The following is a 25,458-nucleotide window of genomic DNA, read 5'->3' as shown; positions in this document are numbered from 1 at the left end:
ATCATTTAAACATACTGAACAAAATCAAGTGGTTCGATGAAAAAGTCCTTGCTGAATGACACTGCTCATCCTTAGCTGCTGCCAATTGGACAGAAGGGAGATAATTTCAAAAAGCATGTGGGAATCTGTATTGCCTATAGCAACCAACAACTGGCATTGCCTGGGGGTGAGAAGTCTTTTGCATCTGGGTGCTTTTCAACTATATCCCAGACTAGGGAAATAACACTTCTTGACTGGCAAGGATGTCTGCATATACTCTTGCACAGTGTTCCATTTGGCCTCTGTCAATGTTGGGAAAAGTTACTTTTAAAAAGCAATCTATTACAGTTATAAATGATTTTTTTAATTACTGTTTAAATTAAAAAGTTAAAAGAAAACAATTAATTAAAAAAGTCATTTACAGTGATATATATATAGTGTGTGTGCAGTTACCATTTAAATATATCACCTTAAGAACAATTTGCTCAAACTAATCATTTCTCATTAATGACGTACCAATTGTACATTTCTTTATCTTGTGCATGTTTTTTATTGCTTAAAATCCCATTTCCATGAGACAGAAACAACCTATTTGAATTTCTGGAGTGTTTTTTTACTTCCATCCATCCATTATCACCAAGCATTTTATTCTTTGTAAGGTTCACAGCAATACTGAGCATATCCTAAAAGCATAGATCACAAGGCAGAACTACACCCTGGAAACACTAGTCCAGCACAGGACTCTCTCAAATACACATACACAGGGATAGTTCAGAGATGCCAATCGACCTAGCCAGCATGTCTTTGGTATGCTGGAAGAAACAAGAGCAGCCAGACACAAATCACATGGAAACAGGCGGTTCTGGAACACAGTGGAGAACATGGCAATCTGGGGTTTCCAACTGAAACAGCAGCTCCTACATGCCTTTTGTGAAGGTTGTCAGGGCTATTGTGTCTCATCATTTTCATAACAAGAGAATCAAACAAGTCATTCTGAGTCATTCTGAAAAGCCTGGTTAACCCATTTTAATAATTTTAATAAGTGTGAAGAAATAAAGTCTAATAAATCAGACTATGTAGCAAGAGACTATCAACAAATATTATATTAAAATATTTTCAGTAATTCTTAAAATATTGCATTTTCATTAATTCTAAAATTTTATTATTCTCACAACAAAAAATATAATTCAGATATCGTACTAAATTCCCCCCCCCCCCCAAAGTTGGAAAGCTTTTTGAAAACACTGAACACATAATCTAAAAATAAAATTGTCATTACCTCAGAGGTAAATAAATCAAATTAAGAACTATTTTTCTTTCACCACTAATGAAAAATAAATCACAGTTTAATCCAATATATTTTTGAATAAAATGCCAAATAAAACACTGCAATCAATGTGTAGCGAAAGGTGTAGCAAGATTCACAACCAGACAGCAGCTGAAGAATGAAAGAAAAAAAAGACAAAAATTAGTGGATTAGTGGATTCAAATTAATAATTGCTTACACTTATATAGCAATTTTCTGGACACTCCATGCAAAGCACTTTACAGGTAGTGGGGACTCCCCTCCACCACCACCAATGTGCAGCATCCACCTGGATGAAGCGACGGCAGCTATAGTGCACCATAATGTTCACCACAAATCAGCTATTAGTAGGGAGGAGAACAGAATAATGAAGCCAGTGCATAGATGGGGATTATTAGGAGCCCATGAATAGTAAGGGCCAATGGGAAATTTTGCCAGGATACTAGTGTTCTACCCGTACGCTTTTCGAAAAAAGCACTGGATTTTTAATGACCACAGAGAGTCAGGTCCTGGGTTTTACAGCTGTTTTTTACGAAGGATGGTGCCTTTTTACAATATAGTGTTCCCATCACTATACTGGGGCATTAGGACCCACATAGACACCCACATAAGGTGAGCGCCCCCTGCTGGCCCCCAAAATTATCCAAACTGCAGTGTGATGGAGGCTAAGAAGCAATCCTACTATATTTTCCTTCTCCCACAGTTTCGTATCATTACAGACTAAGAAATGATATAACACACTCCCTAAGGGAAACTCCAAAACAGTTATCTGAAATCCATAAACATAAATTCCTACCAAACAAACGGTTACTTAAGACAGCTTTTACTTGAACAATCATTTCTATAAAGTCTAGATTAGTCTACACCTTCTTACACTCAATGTCTCGGTACTTTAAATAAAAAATACACACCAGTATTCCATTTCTCCCTAAACATTTTAAGCTTCGAAGTCTTTAACTAATGTGATACCGGAGTCAACAAGCATACTTTTAGAATATAAACATTTATATTGATTTAAATCGCGTTTTGATTGAAATCGTGTTTTGACTGAAATCGTAAACGCGTGTTTAAATATATGTGTTTTTTGATTCACAATCAGACAAATGCAACATAAATTGATATCTTTGTCTTCTAAGTATCTTAAACTTTCAGCATAGCTTTCTCCCCGTTTAGATTTATTTTTCTTGGGATCTTGGGATCAAACGTGGAAAGATTAGATTGTAATCGTTTTTATTTTTTAAATACATTTTAGAAAAGTGTAATCTATGCTAAAAAGTTGTACACCACCTGCTATAAAGATACATATTGTAATACTTCCGGGTTCGGAAAGGACAGACACAAGAACTCAGACTTGCAGAGTTAAAGCAAGTTAAAGCCTTGATTTTATATATCGCCTTTAAAAGTGGCATCTCAAAGCAAAGTAAATACCCAACACTGATTGTAGCCATCTGTCATGCTAATAAAGCACCTTGAATTGAATTGAATTGAGGGAGAGGGGGGGGAGGGCGAGCGAGAGAGCACAGCCAGGACAGACAGGCAAATAAGATACACTCCACAGACATTCACAACAGCGACATATCATAAAACGTTTGCACATATAGTTAAGTTATTACTTGGTTTTCAAAGTGCAATGAAATACAATATTGTTGTTGTTGCTGTTATTGTTGTTTTTATCCTGTAAAGCGTTTTGAGAAGCCACCTTTAAAGGCATTATGTAAAAGCGCTGATTCTTATGGAATTTGTTTTCTTTCTTCTTTTTTTTTCAGCATGGAATAAACCTATTACTTGATTCTTATGGATGCCCGGTTCCGTCGGGGATTCAAAAATGTTTTTATTTTTTAATCGCGTATCTAAGGAAATAGCAGTATAACCTTGTTCATGCACAAACAGTGGCATGTTACATTATTAATTTGGGTGTCTCCTCGTGCCAGAAAGCTCTAAATTGCATTTTGAGTGTGGTTTTTGACTTTTTTTAAATTGCAACCCATAAATAAAGCTGATACTGTTTAGACTTTTAATTATTTTAAACTGTATTACAGCAGCACAATGCACAATGCAACGTAAATTGCAAAAATGCACTTGGAATCTGTCCAAGCCCTACTTTGTCAGGCATTTTCTTTTACTGCAACGGACATAAAAACACCCTTGCTTTTAACAGAGCGTTTCATAATTTCTAACTACGAAAATGATTTAAACTGCGACACTTATCATTCAACCAGAGCTCGAAATATCACAAGGATCCTCAAGAGCACAGCAAAGACTGTATTAAAAGAATCGCGTATCTAAAGAAATTAATAAGATATAATTATATTCGTGTACAGCGACAGGGCTGTGTAGGGCTGTTTCACCTCTCTCTTCATGTGACTCTATTCAAAAGCCATTTAGCAAAGAAGGGATGACAAGAGTGACAAACTAGTATACTTTAGATCTTTTTTTCTGAACCGGGGAAAATCTGATCATGTTTCTCTATAACAATAATAAAAAACATTATTTTACATATCACCTTTAAAAGTGGCATCTCAAAGCAATACAGTAGATGGAAAAACAGTTAAAGGACCAAAGTAAATACCAGACAAACGCAAACGCGTTTTTAATAAAATGCTTTTATTCATTCAGCAGAGAGTGAGAGGGACATCCAGCAGAGAGAGACACACACAGTTTTTTTACATTCCTCTTGTCTTACAGGAATGTTTTGTTTGTGGACAGACTGTTAGACTAGAGGAAAAGAGCGCCTCCCTCTACGAAGCATTTCATTGATCCGATCAAGAATTCTTTTCCAGTCACACAAAGTAAGGGTTGAGAATCTCGGATTCACCATGCTACTTATGGTTTCCCGGAGATTGCAAGGCAAGGCACTTTTGCCTCTGGACCCATCGAAATTTACAGACGTGGTCCACCCCCAGTAAATTGGTCTCCATACTGTACTGTGGTCGCTGTAGTGCAGGCTCACAGTTTTTTTTGTGTGATGGGAGCTCACCCAATCCCTTGGTGTATTTATGCTATATTCACATGTACGGCTAGAATGTGTTCATTGTCTTCCAATGAAAGGCAGGTTCCTTTTGCTGAAGTCGGGAGACATTAGAGGCTTGCCACACCCGGACTGTTAAACCAAGGCATTAGCACGTCAAAGCCCATTGAGGAGCTGGGCGCAATAATTGTTTTGTCCCTTGATTTACTGATCTGCATTAATTACGGAAATCAAGTTCCTGCTCTTTGCAGACGACCTGGTCCTGCTGTCCCCACAGAACAGAGGCTGCGGCAGAACCTGGCACTGCTGGAGCAGCACTATCAGACCTGGGCGCTCACAGTCAATCTGGACAAGACCAGAGTGATGGTTTTCCAGAAAAAAAGCCAGACCTCAGGGAAACAGGTACAAATTCACACTTAACAACAACACATTAACACCTAACAACGGGAGCAGGGACGAATTAGGCCAGTACCCACTATTGTTAAACATACAGAAAAGAATATTAAAGTATTGCCTTTAGTATTAGCCATACAGAACATTAAAGTGCCCCTTTCCATTCAGCGGGTGTCTGAGCCGCTGTGTCCTATCTTCTGACAGTCGCTGTTGTGAATGTCTGTAGAGTGTATCTTATTTTGGTACTATATTTTTATAATATATATTCTCTATTAATCAAACTCTAAGAGTATGTATCGGCTTGTCCCCCCCTCCCGCCCCTCTCTGTGTACAGTAGAGCCTCCTGTCCAGCCAGCGCATGTCCACAGACATTCACAACAGCGACATATCATAAAATGTTTGCGCATATAGTTAAATTATTAGTTGTTTTTCAGGAAGTTAAAAAAAACACTTGAATTACTTATCCAGTCTCTCGAAATAAAGTTATTTTTCAAGCAATGCAACTAATGTCGGGCAATGTGTTGTTTTTTTAATCCAACATTGACAGCCACATCTTAAATCTTGTCAGTCAGCTCTTTTTTCTCTATTTGAATTGTGGCGATTCAAACAACCTGGGATAACAAGTGGTCTCAAAGTCACCGAGCTCACAGAGCTTCAACAACAGATGACAATTCCCTTAGTCCTTCCTTAGTCTTCCTGAAATTGTCGGATTATGAGTGAATAAAAGCATCTTATTAAAAACACGTTTGCATTTGTTTGGGAGCTATATTATGTATTTTTCATATGTAAGATATAATGATGTGTTCCCGCTTACACATCGCACGACTTTAAAAGCTAGAAAAACAGGTTTTGATTCACATTATCTGGCGAGCCTTGTTTTGTCAAAGGACAGCACAAAAAAACAGACAATACACAGGGGGGGGGGGGGGGGGCAAGCGAGAGAGAGAGTTTTTTACCCTCTGTCAAAAAAAAACAAATCACCCGGGCCAGAGACTCTGGGGGGATCATTGTGTGGTACAGAGCGGAGCTCAGTCAATCCAAACAAGTACAGTAGTAAAGAGAGAAAAGTCAACAACTGATTTAAGGACGATCTGTCAAAGTGCAATGAAATACAATATTGTTGTTGTTGTTGTTGTTGTTATTGTTGTTTTTATCCTGTAAAGCGTTTTGAGAAGCCACCTTTAAAGGCGATATATAAAAGCCATTGGGGCCCTCTCTTCTGATCGCCCTATCATCTCATATCACCGATCACCTAATCTGTGTAACCTCCTTGTTCACAGCTCCCTCGACCGCCATCAACAACCATCCACACCAGGCACTTTCCCTTGCAACAGAGCTCGCTGTATCACCTGCAAGTACACATCCACCACCACACTCATTCAAGGCCCCTCAGGACAATTCCGGATCACCCAGACAACATCTTGTACCTCCAGCAACCTTATTTACTGTATCTCTTGCAGTAAATGTCCAGCCATCTACATTGGAGAAACAGGAAGGAGACTCGGAGACCGCTTCAGAGAACACGTCAGGGCTGTGAAGATTAAAGATCACTCCAAGCCCATTGTTTCTCATTTCACCTCTGACGGCCACGACCACTCTAATCTCTCCCTCTGTGTTCTCAAAGATGGTTTTCCAAACTCATACATCAGAAAGACGGAAACCAAAATTATTCTGCAGCTAGGATCACACATTCTCCCTTCTCTTAACGACAGACTACTGTTCTTTTAAATTTTCTCCATTCATTGGAAGTTTCATTTCACACCTCTCTGCACCCATTCTGATTTCTGACTTCACACCTCTGGATTGGCCTCTCTTTCTGTCCCCTGCTCCCACCTCTCACTTCTCCCCCCTCCCAACCTTTGTTCTCCCGCTACTTTACCTTTGCCTATTGCCCTGTCTCTCTCACATCTGAAGAAGGCTCCACGGCCGAAACGTTGTGTTCTCTTTTTTCTTTTTTTCAGAATGGAATTAACCTATTACTTGTTCCTTTGCAGCCTACGCATGCTGACACAGCTACCCACCTGATATATAAAAGCGCTGATTCTTATGGAATGTGTTTTCTTTCTTCTTTTTTTCAGCATGGAATAAACCTATTACTTGACTCTTATGGATGCCCGGTTCCGCCGGGGATTCAAAAAAATTTTTTTTTTTTAATCGCGTATCTAGGGAAATAGCAGTATAACCTTGTTCATGCACAAACAGTGGCATGTTACATTATTAATTTGGGTGTCTCCTCTTGCCAGAAAGCTCTAAATTGCATTTTGAGTGCGGTTTTTGACTTTTTTTAAATCTACTGTATTGCTTTGAGATGCCACTTTTAAAGGTGATATGTAAAATAAAGTTTTTTATTATTGTTATAGAGAAACATGATCAGATTTTCCCTGGTTCAGAAAAAAGACGATTAAAATCTGTAATCTTTCCACTTGTATGTCATCGGAAAATACAAGAAGTTTCTGCTTTGTGTAAGGATGGTATCAAAAAGTAATCTAAGTGGTGAGAAAGCTATGCTCCTCAAAGTGCTTTACAGGATAAAAACAATAACAACAATAGTGTAAGGCTGGGCAAACGATTTTTTAATAGAAATACAAAATGAGATATAATGATGTGTTCCGGCTAAGACATTAACGAGTACAACCCCCCTCTCTGCGGGAGTGCTGGCTGTGACGAATTAAACCGGTTTCACAGGTATTTTCAAAGTAGAAGGGGGCAAGCTTTCCAGCGAAAGACACCTCCCCCCTCCAAAAGTACAGTACTTACTAGTTAAGAAAGCTAGGCTCCTCAATGAAATCGCTTTAACATGCTAATGCATTGGTGTAACAGTCCGGGCGTGGCAAGCTTCTAATGTCAACTCGACTACGGCGTAAGGAACCCTTCTTTCATTGGAAGACAATGAACATATTCTAGCCATAAATGAATTAATAGCTAACTTGGTTTACATAAAAGACATTTTTCCAAGAAAGTTTAGCCTTTGTCACTAATGAAACCACTAAATAAAGACATAAATATAGAAATCTTAAGATTTTTAAAATACATGACTTTGCTAAAATTTGTCTGATTGTGAATAAAAAAACACATATATTTAAACACGCGTTTGCGATTTAAATCAAAACGTGATTTAAATCAATATAAATGTTTATATTGTAACGTATAGGTGACTATTCATTGTTATTAAAATGACTTAAATTCGATCATGTTGTGATATTTAGAAATATAAAAGTCAATTAATTGTCCATAATGTTGCTATTCTATTTTTTCAAAGAAATGTCGCAGTACACGAATATAATCATATCGTTATTAATTTCTTTAGATACGCGATTACATATTGTATTAGCAGAAAAGCTTAAAATTACCACTTTTTTACACGCTATTTCACATGTTGGTTAAAGACTTCGATGCTTAAAATGTTTAGGGAGAAATGGAATACCGGTGTGCATTTTTTCTTTAAAGTACCGATTCCTGGAATTTGACTGGCTGACACCCTTCTGAAGTGGTTCCATAATATCTGGTATACGGAAAAGAAAGCGTTGATAAAAAAGCCTGGATTCTCATGTATCTGATACAAGTATCTTTTAATACAGTCTTTGCTGTGCTCTTGAGGATCCTTGTGATATTTTGAGCTCTGGTTGAATGATAAGTTTAAATAATTTTCGTAGTTAGAAATTATGAAACGCTCTGTTTAAAGCAAGGGAGTTTTTATGTCCGTTGCAGTAAAAGAAAATGCCTGACAAAGTAGGGCTTGGACAGATTCCAAGTGCTTGTACAAATGTGCTAAAGAAATTATACTTTGAGTTTAGAGCTTGTCCAAAGTCATTCATTATAAATACTATTAGTAATATCTTCGGTAAAGGCTTTGATGCATAAATATTTCTGATAAAGGTAGGTTGTGTACTTTTGTCCAACTGAGCAATCTTGCTTTCATAAAATATACCAGCTTTTTAATGACTGATGATTAACATGCTGTAATACACAGTTTAAATTTAAAAGCTCAAATGCTGTAAATGAGAGGTTAAGCTTTATTGGCTCCTACTGGCGGTTTTACAAGGTGATGCCGGATACTTTCCGGCATGATGTCAAATGACGCAATTAACCCCGTGATACTGCGTGGTACTGCAACACGCCCACCGGGGTATACCGCGAAATACCCCACCCATTTTGAATGGCTGCATCTGTATATGATGCTTGTAAACAATGGTAAGGAGATCAGATTGGGAGAGAAAAATGCTCTGTTGATCCAAAACAGAATAAACTTCTTTTCAATCCTTCACAGAACTGAGCTGTGACACCTTGCATCTCTTCAACTTTTGAACTAGGTTTTAATCTAACACGCTAAAACACAAAATGTCAGCCACATTGACTGATCATGCTGTACATGGCAAGCCTCTTCTTTTTCTGTCATTTATTACAAATATTAAATGAAATTAAGTGAAACAATGAAACAAACAATTAAACATGCATGTATACACATTCTTTAGGTAATTCGCATGGGAGGTCATTTTTTTTTCTACATTACCTTTCTCCTTTTATACTGTACATACTAAAGACATCCTTGAGAAGACCTTCATCTGTTTCACCGTCTCTGTTCATTCTTTATTTTCAAATATTTTCTTTCCAATTATTTAGTTTTATAACCACTTAATTTGGAAACACCAATAGTGTTTTTTAAGCCGTGTCAGCTAAAGCCCTATAACCATACACAGGGAGAATCAGGTTGATAGGGAGGACAGGTAGAGAATTAGGAATTAGGACAAATAGGTAGACTTCTCTAACTTCCCTAAGCTTTAGGAGTCATTTATCTTTTAACATAGGCAACAAGACACTGTACAGGAGGTTCAGCACGTAAGAAAGATAAGGAAGAATAGGCATGTGCCACTTAAACAGCACTGCAATGTTTTTAAATAAGCAGAATTTCATTGCAGATGTCACTTTGTTTGGTTTTTGTTTAAAAACGCGGGGGATCCAATAAATATGGAACCTACTGTATGTTATTAACAACAAATACAGTATTGCACATTTAAAAATGGTTTGTTTTCAATTCAATTCAGTTTATTTTTATATAGTGCCTTTCACAACAAGGTTACCCAAGGCACTTAACAAAGCTGTGTGACAGTGCATGACATTACAATACAGAAAGCGATAAAGCCAGAAGACAATGGAGGAGAGGAACCAAAAACTCCTCAGTAAGGAGAAAAAAAAACTCTATGGGTCCAAGGTCAACTGGCTGCCCAACCCCTCTGAGTATGCTAACATTAAACAATTCAGAAAAAAAGTACTACGTTTGAAGTATTAAGCCTTCCATCATATCCCTCTGTGTACCAGTACTCAGTGCAGATCTCTGTAGACCAGCAAATCCTCCTAAACGATAGCTGTATTTGCGATGTCCCTCTTGGATCCATGGCAGTGAAGTAATTGTATTAGAATAAAAGTCTGTATGAAATATAGCTCATTATCTGTGCCTTTTATTTGATATGATGGCTCTTTTGTTCACCTTTATCAAGGGTGCCAATAATTCCTGAGCCTATGGTATCTGTAACAACAGAGCATATTTAAGCAAGAGAAAGCATAAGATGCGTGTAAAGGTTAGTCAAAGTGTAATGGAACAACACTGTTTTGGTGACTGTACCATAATGAGGGACATTAATGCCAGCTTTAGAGATTAGATTATGCCACATTCTGAGATCTGACTTCTGCTTATCGTCACAGTACTCTCACGTATGTCACCAGAAACACTAAAACGAACATCAAACTAAAACGAAGAGTTTATTTTATCCATGTTGATGTATTTATTTTAAACTAGACAGAATGATACAAATGCATATACTGTATCACAGCAAATGGAAACAAAGAAAGCAGAATTTATAATACACAGAACTACAGAACTGCAATAAAGCAGATTCATTTAGGGGCCAATACACATCCTGTACTCCTTATGCAAGGAGTGAAGTAGGAAGAAACTGAAATAGAGAAAAATAGCAAATAAGCTCAGCATTCCACATTAATTTTGAGAGTTCTCAGGCTCAAACTAATCTGAAATTATCAGCTCAAAGAAATAAATATCCTAAGTCATATCACATTAAAAATGCTTAATAACGTGAGGCAAATCAAAATTATCCCCCATTTCATTCCAACACAGAAATAGTGCTTTTCAGCAGGTCTTTACATTTTCAAAAACCATCTTTGCATCTCTCTTTCCTCATGAACTAATTAAATAGCTTTTGCTCCATTCGGTTCTTCAATTGTTTAGGATGGAAAAGCAGGTGCCAAAATAGATAAATTGTAACATTTTTGGTTTAATCAAACTGCTCAGCAAAACTGTAAAAAAAAACACTTTGTTTTAGAAAGAATTAGACATCAGGGGAATATATCTTTAACTTTGCTTGCCTGCTCAGTAAAAAAAATATTTCCCTGCTTGAATACTATATGCTGTATGCTGTTGTTCTGTCTAGTAATGAGAAATTAAAGCTAGTCAGTAAAAAATGAGATATAGTACTGAGACTCTATGGTATGAGGATCGGTTTCCTCCAGATCTGGAAAATGTGGGCAAAATTGACAGTATTATTATTAAACTGCAGCCTGACAACAACTTTAAATTTTCGTGCAGTTATCATTTAAGTGAACCTCTGAATGACAGCAGCTCCGCAAAAACCTTTTGCTGAACAAATGTATTTGTGGATTGAAAAGATTTGTTGATACAATATATAGATAACAATATAACAAATTATTTCATTCTCAATCTACTATAATATTAATATTAAAGATGTACAGTATTTATGTATAATTTTCTGAAAATATTACATATGTCAAGAAAAACTTCATATTCTTAAAAGTAATATATCAATGTAGTCTCATGTGCTGTTTTTTATAAAAACTATTCATTATTAAGTCTTCACACTTGAATATCCCTAGGAAATGTTGAGTAGAATATATGGAAGATAATTGTAAAAGCATTTCTTTAAACATCAGTTTTTTAATACTATAAATTATGGGTGTATGAGATCTACCATCAGAAAATCAAAGAAGAAACATTTTCATCACAAACAAAATCAGATAGCATCTTTCGGCCTTTCAATTTCATTTAAAGACATCATTAAAAACCACATTTACAGTCTTCCAGTGGCTATTTTATACCATTATGTGTGAAATTACTTTGTGTTTGTATCCTTGCACATCACTCACCTTGAGCGTGACACAGGCAAGATAAGAATGCTTGTTGATACATCAATAACAAGCTTGTGGAACAAAATACAGCTTCTCTATTCAGAATTATGAATAAAAATAAATGACTTCCAAGTCAAATCCATCACTTACAGCTATTTCAGACTCAAATACCCTTGCAACTCATCATCTCTTTTCTCAGAAACTGCCTGAAAAGTCCCAGAGGCTCAAAAGTCAAAGTAAATCACATTCTTGTTACTGACACATTCTGTTTTTTAAGTGTCTACTTTTCAATACTGTAGTCTCATCCTTTACTCCCTCTGGAATTCTGCACTACTGAGCAAATCAGACTTTGAGGAGATGTGTTTTGCAAAGCTCTATATTTTTATCCTAATTCAGAAATTCCCAAACAACTACTGCCTCTTCTCACATTCTTGAGTTATCCAAATGCACCATGTTGTCACCTCACTTTGTCATTTACACAAAGAAAACTTTTTTTTTTGCCCGTAGAAGGCAAAGTGCTCTCGTTATGTACCATTTACTTCAATGTCTTTATTAATCTGCAGACAAGTGTAACAGGGCAGCTGGATCTAGAGATTCAGGTATGGATTAAGTTATGTCCCTGTGTGTGTCCGTGTTTTTGTTTTTTTTTGCTTCCTGTATTCAGGCACCCCCCCACTGGTCCATCACTACACCATCACTGCAGTTGTGACATTATCATCAATCAACTCCCAGCCAATCAGCAACCAGACCAAATACTGAAGAAGTTTCGACTCCATTAGCTCCGGCTCAACTTAGAATGTTCAGTGCTCGACCTTTTGCTTGTTTTGCTAGCTTCGGCTTTGTGTTTGCTTATTTAGTTTTGTTTGTTATTTGTGCTTGTATTACCTTGCTTGTTACTCCTTATTTGTTCTTGTTATACCCTGTTCCTGGCTTGTGTATTGTGTATTCGCGTGTTACCTGTTTTTCACCATTGTGCAACTTGCTCACTCATGTTTGTGTTTAACTGTGAACTTCTTGTACACTTGGGGAAAAGTTAATAGGCAAGATCCTGGGATATATATATAAATTTCACTCGTAGTGTTGTTTTCTGTCTAGACACACTAGGTTAGGGGCATGTGTCACTCACATATTTTGTTTTGGTTAGTTCAGGATAGGGACGTTAGGACGCATGAAGATGCCAAAGACCTTTTGATTTTTGTTTGCTTGGGTTAGTTAGGTTAGACCTCACTGTATTAGCTAGATCCATTTGGTTATTTTCTTTCCTTTGGCACTGCTCAAGTTCCTTTTCCCAGTGTGATATTACAGTATGTCCTGTATACGTACCAGCCACTTATTCACCTTTTAAAAATAAATCACTTTTACACAAACTTTTGTTGTCACACTTCCTAAGTCCCTCACCAGAAACCACCTGCATCCAAACCCATCCTAAATGTTACACCCCTTTACCCCTAGACACCTGGGGTCATAACAGGTGTAATTTAATTTAACTTAATTTGGTCCATGTTAAATGCCTTTTTTCCCTAAATCTGTTACTTAATCATGAGTAGCAGTGGAACCATTCTCTACTCAGTCTTTTCCATTTGCCAGTTTCTTTCCTCCCATCTTTGCTTTACTGGTGAGCCGACACGGAACTAACCAAGGCTGCTATTCCATAAGAGTCTTCCGTGCTTACATTAATCTTTAAACATATATGTCTAGTGGTCCTTTACTAAGGGTCCCTTTGAGTCCCTTACTCTCTTACTGTTAACCCTGGAGCTTTACGCCACAAAACAGCAATACTCATTATTACCACAACAAAAGCATGATCAGACACTTCTGGAGTAAGATCTTCATGTATAGTCTCAATGTGAGACCATATCTCACTGAACTCTGACATAAGGGATCTTACACACAACATGAGATCTCATCATGATATCTGCCCTCTCTCAGTTCCCATGACAGTGAGGGTCAACCCGGAGTGGACATAACACGGACTTGCCATGGGCCAACACTCAGAGTGTCAGTGGAAGACTCTGTTCCTCACTATCCCCCGACATCAAGGGTCCAACTGAAACCTAAGTCAATCGTGCCAGTCTCACCGTAAGACTCTGCTTTCTCACAGTCCCCCTGACACTGAGGGTACAACGGCAACCTGCGAATGCCTCACTGCAAGACACACTACCACACCTGACAGCGAGGGATTTGCTCCCCTGAGACTCCTAGAAGCAAACAGTGTGTATAGAAAGTCACCACCTCCTTTCAAAATGTTCACCTTTTGTTGCCCTAAAGCCCAAAAAGAAGACAAATAAAATCAGACTCTTAAGTTTTATTTACAAATTGTACCTTGCAAAATCCAAGTGGAAAAAGAAAGCACAATTTCTGAAAAAAAAGTAGAGTAAGTGGGTTGGATAAGAGAACACCCTTAAGTTAATACTTGGTGGAAGCACCTTTGCTTGAATGACAGCCTTGTGTCTTTTTGGATACATCTGTACCAACTTTGCACACCTAGAGGGAGGACTATTTGCCCATGCCTCCTTACAGAATTGTTCAAGCTCAGTCAAACTATGTGGTGACCGTTGATGGACTGCCCTCTTCAAGTCATTCCAAAGATGTTCAATGGGATTTAGGTCGGGACTCTGACTAGGCCACTCAAGGACATTCACCCTCTTGTCCTTCAGCCACTGTACACTTTGGCGGTGTGCTTTGGGTCACTGTCATGTTGAAAGGTGAACCATCTTCCCATTTCCAACTTCCTGGCTTAGGGCTGCAGGTTTTTCTTCAAGAACTTGCCTGTATTTTGCACCATCCATCTTCCATTCTATCCTGACAAGTGCCCCAGTCCCAGCTGAAGAGAAACACCCCCACAACAGGATGCTGCCACCACCGTGCTTTATTGTAGGAATGATCTTCATTGGATGGTAAGATGTATTGGGTTTTTGCCAGATGTACCATTTTGCATTCAAGCCAAAAGGTTCCATTTTGGTCTCATCTGACCACAGCACCATTAATGTGTTTTAGCAAAACATAAATGAGATTTGATGTGGCTTTTTTTAAGGACTGGCTTTTTTCTTGCCACCCTCCAATACAGACCAGATTTGTGGAGCGCTTGTGATATTGTTGTCACATGTACACAATGACCAGTCTTTGCCATAAAGGCCTGTAGTTCCTTTAAAGTTGCCATCGGCCTCTTGGTAGCCTCTCTGATCAGTCTCCTTCTTTTTCGGTCATCCAGTCTGGAGGGACGGTCTGATCTAGGTAAAGTCTGGGTGGTGCCATACGCCTTCCACTTCTTAATGGTGGTCCTGACTGTGCTCCATGGGATACTTAAAGCCTTTGAAATCTTTTTATACCTATCTCCTGACTTGTGCCTTTCCACAACTTTATCTCTAAGTTCTTTTGAAAGCACCTTTCTGCCCATAGTAGATTATTTGCTTTGAAATGAACTTCAAAGCAGTGGAATCCTCTAGAAAGAGATGCTTTTAATATTAATTAATTTTCAGAATGTTTTAGAATTTTCACTTGGCTAATGTGGGTTACTGTGTGTAAATAAAAATGGAACAGGCCTAATTTAATTAGTTTTTATTTTCAGAGTGTCATACAACAAAAGGTACAGATTTTGAAAGGGGGGGGTGACTTTCTATACCCACTGTATTTCGCTATACCCTTATATAGGAAAACCTGGCTTAATACAAGTGATGCCAATCCCTGATAAACCCGTGCATAACCATTTTTCTTAGTATCTGGTGTGTCTCACCACCTCGCTCTGGTGGCTTGCCCCATACCATACTCAAGATCTAACAATGGTCTATTATCTACAAATGCAGGTAATCTTACAGCGAAAAACACCGAAAGATTACCTGAGAAAGAAATTATTTCGTGAAGATTCATAATTTATAACCACCAAATTCACAAAGATTTCAGAATTGTATAAATTGTTGTAAATGGAAAAATTCTTATGTAGAGAAAGAGGAATCTAGATTTGTCATAGCTCATAATTCTGGTTAATTGTCTCAGTTTCCTTATCTTTGTCAGATACACCACTTAAACCATATTAACTGACATAATACACTTTTCTGCTACTAATTGCATCAAGCCTAAGCTTAATTTTACAACAAAATAAATAACACATCATACTGTAGGTATACAACATTGGAAGGGTGCCACTTCAGCCATTTGAAACAAAAGACATTAAAAATCAGTCAATGTGGTTAATTTTTTGCCTCAACTTACAAAATGAAAAACAAATTGAACGATTCCTGTGAGAGAGAAAAGCAGAAAAGAAGACCAATATCACGTCTGAAATATTCCACTTGAACAGCTACGTGTAAGGCTTTGAATTTTGGCCTTTAACTTTGCATGACAATAATCCTCATGATCCTAATGGAATAAATCAACTTACTGTTTTTAGCAAAGCAGTTTCAATTGTTGTTTAAGGGGAGATAATTCCTTATGTTTATATAGAGCTTTTCATCCCAAAGTTTCCCAATGCTTTTTACGCACAGTATAATAATACAGAAAAGAGCCCACTTCATCCTCTGAAGTGCCACCTCACAGGTATTATTCGTGAGCAGCCGTACTAAGCCCCACTCCCTAATTTGAATTTAGGAAAGTCAGAATGTACAAGCACAGACAGTCACTCTTTGAAAAAGCGCCACATAATCTTTAATGACAAAACACTTAACACACGGGTTTCATGTCTGATCTGATGGATGGCACAGTCATCTCAGTCACCATTCTAGGACCCTGGTTCTGAAATTCTGCTTTCCCTCAGAGGAACAATACATTGAATATCCATTTAAGCAAGATGAAGTCAATCATTTACAGGTGGAAGGTGATCTACAACCTACCCACTGCCTGGATTAAGCTGACCCTCCAAACTGAGCAGCCAGGCAAGGAGAAATCTGGTTAGAAATGCCAACATGAGATCAATGATGACTTTGAAAGATCTACAGAGTACAAAGGTTGAGATGAATCTGAGTCAACTATATCCTGTTCACTCCACAATAATAGCTTGTATAGCAGACTGGAAAACCAATAAAAAGTGGAAAATTCTGGTTTAAATCAAAACATTATATCTGGTGAAAACCTAATTAGCCTGTCAACATTATCCCTTTGCTTAAGCATGGTGGTGGCAGTACTATAGTTTGAGCTGTTTTTCCATCAGTAGGGGCTAGGAAATATGGCAAATTGAGTGGTAAATGGATGAAGCAAAGTAGAATCAAATCTTAGGAGAACACCTGCTTTAGTTTCCAACAGACTTAAAATTTACCTTTCAGCAGGACATGACCTAAGACAGCAATTTACACAGGAGTGTCTTAAAAGAAGATAGGGGGTTAATTTGCATTTATTTCTTAGCCTTTTGTGGCTGACACCTAACTTCTATCAACTATAAATTGTTCAATTTGAGCATTTAACTTTTGATTATACATATACTATTAAAAATGTATATATACCATTTATAATTCAACAACACTAGACATCAATGAAAAAGGTGAATACTTTTGAAAGGCACTGTAGATATGCAATAGGATTGCAAAGCTGGCAGCATTATCATTGCCACTGATTAGCAAGGGATGAAGCTGCTATTTTAGACTAGGCATTGCAAACAAACCTACGGTTGCAAAAAAAAATTGTGAACCCTTTTAGAATTATCTGGATTTCTGCATTAATTACTTATAAAAATTTGGTCTGATCTTCAGTTAAGTCATAATAATAGACAAACACAATCTGCTTAAACTAATAACACAAACAATTGTACTTTTTGTCGATATTGAACACATCTTTTAAACATTCACAGCCTAGGCTGGAAAAAGTATGTAAACCCTTGTACTTAGTAACTGGTAGAACCTCCTTTATCAGCAATAACCTCCACCAAACATTTCTTGTAGCTGCTGATGAGACTTGTACATCTGTTAGGAGGAATTTTAGACCATTCCTCCTTACAAAACTGTTTCAGTTAATTGATATTTCTGGGATTCCTTGCGTTAACAGCTCTCTTCAGGTCATGCCACAGCATCTCAATTGGGTTGAGGACTGGACTCTGACTTGGCCATTCCAGAACATGAATTTTCATCTGTTTAAGCCATTCTGTTGTTGATTTACTCCTGTGTTTTGGGTCATTATCTTGTTGCATCACCTGACTTCTATTAAGCTTCAGGTGACGTACAGCTACCCTGACATTCTGTTCCCTTTATCATAGCAAGCTGCCCAGGCCCCAAACCATGATGCTCCCTCCACCATGCTTCATGGTTGGGATTAAGTTTTGGTGTTAATATGCAGTGCTTTTTTCCTCCAAACAATGTTGCGCAATTCTGCCAAAGAGTTCAACTTTTGTCTCATCCGTCCACAGAACATTGTCTCGGAAGCATTGTGGAACATCCAGGCGGTCTTTTGCAAACTTGAGACATGCAGCAATGTTTTTTTGGATGGCAGTGTCCATAGTGTCCTTCCATTAACACCATTCTTGTTCAGTGTTTTTTCTTATAGTGGACACATGAACAGAGACTTTGGTGAGTTCAAGAGATTTCTGCAGGTCCTTTGCTGTTACCCTATGTTTTTTTTCACCTCCTTCAGCATTGCACGCTGTGCTCTTGCCGTGATCTTTGCAGGACGCCCACTCCTAGCAAGAGTAGCAACAGTACTGAATTGCCTCCATTTGTAGACTATTTGTCTTACTGTGCATTGATTAACACCCAGGCCTTTAGAAATGCTTTTGTAGCCTTTTCCAGCTTTATGCATCTCTACAATTCTTCTAAGGTCCTCTGATATTTCTTTTGATCGGGAGCATGGCTCACATGAACAGCTCTATCTTGAGAAGAGAAGACTCTGTCAGTAACCAGCCTTTAGTGCCTTTTTCTACAGGGAGGGCACCTCCAACCCACACCTCCAATCTCAACTCATTGATTGGAACACCTGACTCCAATTAGCTTTTGGAGATGTCATTAGCCTAGAGGTTCACATACTTTTTCCAACCAAGACTGTGAATAATTAAACGATGTGTTTAGTACTGACAAGAAGTACAATTGTTCATGTGTTATTAGTTTAAGCAGATTGTGTTTCTCTATTATTGCGACTTAGTTGAAGATCAGACCACATTTGGATGAATAATTAATGCAGAAATCCAGGTAATTCCAAAGGGTTCACAAAGCTTTTCTTGGAATTGTACTTAAACAGATTTGTGCGGTCTTGTAGAATTCTGCAAAATGCAGGTGGAAAAACTGCAAATTAAAACTGCAAATATTAAATGCACAGATTGCTCACCACAGATATGGAGAACTCAATGGTCCAAAAACTAAGAAAAACAAGCAGGTACAATGAACAGTCTTTAAAGGGAATACCTGCTCCCAAAGCACAGCAGTGAAAAGCAGACTATCTACATCACATGCCCTGAGCATCTACCAGACATTGTAGCTACAGGGAGAAGAGATGCTATTTCTCATAGTTAAATCATTAAAAATAGATGGCAAAGGGTGAAGAAAAGTATGATACCAGGATAACGATATTTTTGCTATGGCTGTCTGAGAGAAGCATTTGTTATTGGAATTCTTGTTTGTTTTACAAAGTCTAGATACAGGATTTTTTGAAGATATCTAAAAGGACAACATTATCGGATAAATAATGGCCACTAACATGTTAGCTGCATAAAGTATTTTTTTTTCTTTTCTGACACTTGTGAAAACACATTATTGTAATAATAACATCTAAATGGGTACTTTTTGTGCAGCTCAGCCTTTAATTCATTTAACAGTCCTAAAATTACAACACTCAGTAGGTTTGACTGCTCTGCCTTCAAGTTGCCAAATGGTTTTGAAAAGACCATTTAAAAACACTTAACTAATGAAGCTACTACATATCTGAGCATTTCTAATGACAACAGTCATTACTGACAAGCTGATAATGCTAAAAACAATTATCATGGAATTCTATAAAAATGTCAAGTAAAAAAAAAACTTCAGAATACAATTATCCTGTTTATATTTCTATTTTATTTTTTGTATGCCTGAATCTAATAGCTTACTATATAAACACTGTAATCAATAATTCTGGTATAGAGGTATTGTGAACCGTAGAATAATCGGGGCTCCTTATTTCTTATTGTTAGGTATGCTTTAGTTACAGCATGTCTTATAGTACCGATGCACAGATTATTTGGGAAGTCTCTGTCAGTTTCTAATTCAGGAAACAAAACAAAGAGTTAAGGGAAGGCAAGTATAGTTCCATATACATGTTGTGGAAAATCCCTAACTACACGGATGACCAACAAGAATCACCTAATATTAAGTGTTGCTATAGGTGTGATCCAAATTTCAGTCTGACTCGTGACTTTATTATTGAGTTGGATTCTAATACAGCGAGACAAAGTAAAAGAATGATTAGAGAACACAACTGAAAATCTCACTCTACTGACTTATTTCACTCTAAGAGTTAGCTATCCTGTTTCGCTTGGAAAAACACATAAGATGTCATAAGACTCAATATTTGTTGTTACCACCAAAAACAATCTACCAGCATCCATGTTAGATACTGCTTACTTTTTTGTATAATTTAGGATAATATGTTTATCCTATTCCCACAGCTGTGTATGTTTCCCCTGATAATGAACCCCATGTGTGCACTGGATTAAAATGTGATATTTATAACTGACAAAGAAACAAGTCAGTCAGTTTCACTGGTGGATTTCACAAATTATACAATTAATATTATGCCATTAGTTTGAAAATCAAAGAAAAATAGCTCAGCACAATGAGGATTACTGAAACATTTTCCTAGCTTGCACTTCAACATTACAAAAGAAACCATATACTGTAGGCAGGGTTGCAACACATTTTTATTCAAATGCACATTGTATATTTACAATTTGTCTAGAAAGGTTGGGAATAACTGGGGTAGAGAATTTTCTGATTCCACAAATCAATCACTCAAGCTTAACGTGAATCACAAGCAATTATCAGTTAGCAGCCGGCTGAGGTTGCTTAGCAATTTTAGGTTAATGTTTTTACATTAATCTAATCAAATAACAAACAAGACAACAATCCACATCAATTGATACTGTAATGCCATAATCACACACTACTATGCCATATTGTGATAGAAACTCATGAAAATACAATCCTAGGATACCTACAGAGAGGCACTTAAATTTTGGATGTGAACTTTTTGTGTGCATCGAGAAACTGTTACAAAGTAATAACTAGAAATTAACTTAGAAAACTTGCGACTTTCAAAAATGTGGGCACTGTCCTGATTTGCATACAATACTCCAGCCAGAATTTAATGCACTTCTATCAACATACAGTAGATTTAAGCAGAGATGTAGCTGGTGTTTGAAGCTGCCATTGAATCAATAAGTAATTAGTGGGTTGATGTTGATGTTGGGTAACATGCATTGTTATGTATTTAACCTGACTGCAAAACTGTGTGATACCCACAGACCAGGAATATATCCCATGAATCAAGAGGACTGGTTGTAGTCTTATCAGTCTTTCAAGCAAAGCTTACAGGTGATGCCAATGACTTATCCCAAAACCCGTAAAATGTGAATTTCATAGCTGTTGTTTGTCAGATGATATATGTATACACCCGTCCCATAATTTGTAAGAAAAAATTTAATCTTCAAACACTGTTCATAATATTGCATAACAAAAATTAAAATTCACATTACTTTATACAGTATGTAGAAGTACATAACTCACTTTGATATCTACCCTGCATTACTCATCACTACCTTAAGTGTACTGGCTTATCAAAATAAGGACACTATTGCATGTTTCTGCTAATTTGAGTGCAGTATATAACAGGACACACTATGTAAAAATCATGATCTGTTGAACAAAGCAGTTAAACTGAAGAAAATGCAAATGCCCTTTTCAATCCTTTCTATCATTTCAAATTTTACACCCAGTGAAAATGCTTTCCTTACTTTCTTTGTTTTTGTAACACTTGAAGCCCTGATATCACATCTTTCTGAGATTATGTTAAAACTGAGGAAATATTGAGGAATTACAGCCACTAGATAAGCGCGATAACCAGTGAAGTACCTACACTGTAACAAAAACAAACTTAATAAAGCAAAAAAAGTTGTTAAAATATATGCTATATGAATATAGTTGCTTATTCAATAACTGGTGAAAATAAATTAGATGTCCCAATAATATTCTTAATCTTGCCTGTCACAACAAGTGAGTTTGACACCCCTGCCCTAACCTGTATGTTTTCACTTACTGAACACCTATGACTAGTTTAAAGTTGTGGCTCTTTAATGCAAACCTGTAGTTAGGTCTGATATTTCTTTGTTCCTTCACTGTAAAACACTTGAATAAAAAGAGCACATATATCATGAATGAATATTGAAAGTGCATGTTTTCAACAGAGGGAGATTTTCTAGTGTTTAGATATGGGCTGCTAAAATATAATTAGTGAATTAATGTATTTGCACTGTTTAAAAATTGGAATAAAACATAAAAATATTTTTTACATCATGTCAAGAAACTATGAAATACGAAAGCCAGTATGAAATATTTTTCACAGGTGTCACCAAAGTCCCCCCACCTACCCCGCAATGAGTTTGTTTTCAGTGTAGAAAATTAAACAGTAATTTACATTACATAACACACTAGCAGTTTTGCCAGTCTTCTACAAGTGCAAGGCACAAGATACAGGTACCATTATTATGACATCTGTGCTTTGCCTTCGCTACAAAAGTGTTCAAACAGCAAAGGTGAGATCTAGTAACATCTCAATTATTAAATATTATGAAGTACTACCAAAGACAAGACAAAAAAATATCACTGTGTTTTTTGCTGTTACTTTATGTGCAAAGCAGTATGATATAGAACTTGTTTATTTGTAAACCAGTTTATCACAATTTATTTTTGGCTGTAAAAAGTCTGATTTCACATAAACATTTTATAAAAATACACTTTTGATAAATAGTTCAAAGGCACCATGCTAGCAAAAGAAAGTAAGCACATACCTCAAACTAAAGGAAGGAATATAAATTCTGACATTAGACTGTGTTTGAAGATTCTTAAGATGTCAGTAACAATTCTTTAACTACAAATGGCTTGAATTCAGCAAAGTAAGGCAGCTAAACTTCTGAGTAGTGACCTATTAAAAATTGAAAGCTATGAATACTCAAATTTATACAAATAATCATATTTGGGATGATGGTGGATGTTATATTATGCAAAAATTAATCTTCAAGGAAACATGCAAACTCTTACACATTAGCTCTACCCTCTTAGCAGGCAGGAATGAAACAGGAAATATTAAAAAATATTTATAAAATATTTTAAAATAACCCACACAAAAGTGCCAGGAATTTGCTGAAATAAGAAAAAAATATTAAAAATGCAGAAAACCAGAAATCCATCTCATCACTCAAGTGAGGCAGAACACATTAAATATCAACACCAAAGGCAATATTTCCTCACAAAAATGGAGTGGAAAATTACTTAAGATCAGATGAAGGCTGCTATTAATTCCTTGTGAGAAATTTCACAGAATAGACTTTCAAGGACTAGCTTGCTGACTCAAACACAGCGCACTAGGGAAGTGACAGCACATGCAATGCTCAACACCTCTGTTCACAAAAAGGAGGTTTTCAATATCGGCTCATAATTGGAAGGTTCATAGATCCTTGAACACTTTTGATTAGCCTGTGATTAGAAAAGGGACATTGCTGATGTATCCTTGAACAAAGTAGTTTGCTCAGATTGCTTTAAATAAATGTGTCAGCCAAGTAAATTAACAACGTTCTTTCCACACCCTCCCTAAGTAGCTCAGCCAATGGAAAGGAGACAGAAATTATGCAGGAGAGAGGCCTCTCAGAAGAAGTAACATTACATTTAACATCTCTGCATGAAACAAATCACAATGCTCAATCTATGACTACAGTGGAGTTCAAATCCTAGAATTATCAACTGCAAGTTAATGTTTTGCAAACAAATGTTTCTTCCAATTCATTTTTTTTGTATGTGTTAATGTTACACAGCATTCCCTATTTGAATAAAATAAATATCCAAGCCCTGTGGAAACTTGCTTGTGAACAGATGTGAACACTGTTAAGAAATTCTTCAGAGAAACCACAAGCATTCAAAGAGTACAATATATTTTTTCTACAGAAGGTTTTTTAATCAATGTCTACACTTTGTCCACAGCTTAAGATTAATTCATCTAAATCCACTGTCTATAAGTAGGTTCTAGTAAAATAACAACAGAGGAAGCTTATTTCATTTACCAACAGGTCAGAATAAAGTAAATCACAGAGATGAACTAGTAGATATGATAAGCTGCTGGAAGGGCTAGCTGTAAAATGCTCCCATGAGGCCTACTTAAATAATACACTTGGAGTTGATCACCATATTAATAAACTATACTGTACAAAGAAACCAGAAAGAGTACAGACTGTACAAATTCAAGCTCATGAGTACATAATAACGACAGGTTAAGTAAGATGTAACAGACAGGTGAGTGTATCACCTGTGTATAGGTTGAGTATGAATCAGTATTCTGCCCATTTTATTGCTCTTATAATATGGATCACATTTTCTGCTAATAAAAATGTATGCACATTTGTCAATTAAACAGGAAATATAAAAAGTAATACATAATTATTTTCCAACAGATTACTAGGACAAATATCAATATAAAACTAAACAGCTTTTGAACATCTTAATCACTAGTTTGAATTGTCTAAGCAATGTAGAGTTAAAAAAAATCAAATTACTGCTTCCCACAATAACTACATCAACATCATAGAAGACGCACAATATTGTCAGGTCAGAGAGTATTTTAACAGAAAATGCCTACTCCCTGCTCTTTCAAAAATATAATCTCATCAAATATTTAAAGAAAAAAAGTTTTCTCATAAAATTTTTTTTTTTCTTGGATCATTTTTCTTGCACGATCCAAGGAACTGCCATACACATAATAATTGGGCAGTTTGTTCCAAAAAAAGGTTCAATTTCTAGAATCCTAAGCAGCTGGAGCATCACCCAAGACTTGAATTGACTACATGGATATACTGTAACATACCAGTGGCTTAGAATCCTCAGTAGCCAGGCATAATGCTATTTCCCAACCTAAGATCAAAACTATCTTACACCTCATTTTCATTGTCCTGCACATATCTCGTAAGAAGACACAGCTCACTTTATCACATCTTTCTAGGGATTCTGTGCAATACAGGTATGGTATTTTAAAAGTACAGACCAGCAGATAGGCATATCTGACAACATGTGTTTATTTGCTTTCAATGCTACACTTTTCATTACCTAAAACATTACCTAAAATTTCTTTCATCTTAACTGTGACAAGACTGAAGTCATGCTTATTGTCCCCCCCCATCAACCCTGTCTGTGGATGGTACTGTACTTGAGTTACAGTCTAAATTGACAAACCTTGGGGTAAATATTTAATTCAGGCTTAACATTCGACCCACATGTGCAGCATACTGTTAAAACATATTTTTTCCACTTCAAAAAACATCACTAGACTACATCCTATATTATCACTTACTGCAGTTGAAAAGCTGATCAACACATTTTTCTTCTCCCGAATAGACTACTGTAATGCTCTACTCGCTGGGGTATCTAAATCCACATTGAACAAACTCCAGTATGTCCAAAATTCAGCAGCCAGAATCGTGACCAAGTCTAGTGCAAGTGATCACATTATT

General features: G+C 36.8%; 1 protein-coding gene across 2 annotated transcripts in view; it reads right to left on the bottom strand.

Moving 5' to 3' along the window:
- fer (fer (fps/fes related) tyrosine kinase) overlaps nt 1-25,458 on the bottom strand; it is a 136,535-nt gene that overhangs the window by 38,399 nt on the left and 72,678 nt on the right. The gene's annotated exons all lie outside the window — the stretch shown is intronic.

This window comes from Lepisosteus platostomus, chromosome 4 (assembly GCF_059453375.1).
Source record: "Lepisosteus platostomus isolate fLepPlt1 chromosome 4, fLepPlt1.hap1, whole genome shotgun sequence".
NCBI classification, from domain to species: domain Eukaryota; kingdom Metazoa; phylum Chordata; class Actinopteri; order Semionotiformes; family Lepisosteidae; genus Lepisosteus; species Lepisosteus platostomus.
This window is presented reverse-complemented; position numbering and strand designations above follow the sequence as displayed.